The sequence below is a fragment of the Otolemur garnettii genome, unplaced genomic scaffold, assembly GCF_000181295.1.
Source record: "Otolemur garnettii isolate 467f Iridium unplaced genomic scaffold, OtoGar3 scaffold00109, whole genome shotgun sequence".
NCBI classification, from domain to species: domain Eukaryota; kingdom Metazoa; phylum Chordata; class Mammalia; order Primates; family Galagidae; genus Otolemur; species Otolemur garnettii.
Genome location: NW_003852504.1, coordinates 5018734 through 5020215, shown reverse-complemented (window position 1 = coordinate 5020215; position 1482 = coordinate 5018734). Strand labels below are relative to the sequence as shown.

At 44.9% G+C, this 1482-nt stretch overlaps 1 non-coding gene across 1 annotated transcript; it reads right to left on the bottom strand.

The window, feature by feature from the left end:
* Positions 1–599: 599 nt before the first annotated feature.
* Positions 600–703, bottom strand: LOC111727508. The gene has a single exon (XR_002775057.1). It is a non-coding gene; the product is annotated as a small nucleolar RNA U13 (small nucleolar RNA).
* Positions 704–1482: the final 779 nt, after the last annotated feature.

The following is a 1482-nucleotide window of genomic DNA, read 5'->3' as shown; positions in this document are numbered from 1 at the left end:
GGGGAGCCAACCTTGTTGGTGGGGCTGGCGCTAGTGATGCATGAACTCCTTTCCCCTAGCTGCTCGCATGTGCGCAGTAGGATGCCTGCAACTGGGGTAACCACACACGCACTCGCGCAAGTGCGAAGGGCTCAGAGAAAGGAGCTGTGGTTAATAAAAGGTATTCTAGTCTTCCTTACCGCTGGGCAGAATTTTGTATTGCATAACCACGCCCATCACTAGGTCTTATTATCGGGCTAGGGCTTATATTTAACAAATGCATAGAAATCCTGTTAGGGCTTATTTGGGGGGTAGGTCTTATTTGGGGGGAAACACAGCAGATTGGTGGTCTCCATAGGCTGGGGGAAGGGAAATGGTTATCAACTGCTTAATGGGTACTGGTCTTTATTTGGGGGTGAAGACGTTTCAGGACACATAGAGGTGGTGGTTGTATAACATGATAAATGTGCTAAATGACACTAAATTGTTTGTTTTAAAATGCTAACTTTTGTGTTATGTGAATTTTGCTTCAGTAGCAAAAAAGTCAGGTCACCAACTGATTTGGATGCAGAGGAGTTAGAGTCCACAAGTTGGTGGACCCATCTTTTTTTTTCCCCCTATGTCAGAAGAGTAATGGGCTCACATCATAATAAGGTTTCAGGGAGGCACTTCTCACACATGCCTGTGAACACCCAAACATCATGCTTCTGAACTACAAAAGAATCTAATCAATCTTCATCATACAACAAGGAGCCTTTAAGGAATGAAGTCTGTAAATCCTTGATGTTCTCTTACCTTAAATGCCCCTGAAAAGTTAAGCAGAAAGAAGCGAAATAATAGACTGTACTATCCCCACTGCACCTCTCATTGCACAAGTATAACTAGACAACTTGTCTAGTTCGGCCACTTTACCTCATTCCTTCCTCCCCTCCAGATTCCCATCTTCATGGTTTCTTCCTGCCCATCTGGAAACACAGTTACAAAGTAGGTTGAATTCCCGGCTCTGACCCGTTTTGGTGGCGGTTATGCATTACTTTATTTAAAATGCTCTGACCAGCCAAGAGGTAGGTATGAGCTACTTTACTGTTTGTTTGCTCTAGGCTTCACAGAATTTCTGTAATATAACAAGCATAAACCTCGAAATACAAATTTGGGTCCTTTCTACCATGCCCAGACACATGCTAAGTAGCCACACACTAAATCATCTCCCCTGCATCTCAATTCTAATGGTTTCCCGCATTCCCCTCCTCGTAGCTGCTGGGAAGAGCCCATTGCCTGTTGGAGATGGAAAGAGAATCAGTGACTCCGTCACGGAGGAGGCTGCATTTGAGTGGGGCCCTGATGGGTGGGGAGAGATGGAGACACAGTTACTCTAGTACAGAGGTATAAAGCACACACGGATGGTAGCAGGTTATGAGGACGGACAGTTCCTAGTTTTTTTGTTTGTTTGTTTGTTTGTTTGTTTGTTTTTGCGGTTTCTGGCCGCGGCTGGGTTCGAACCTG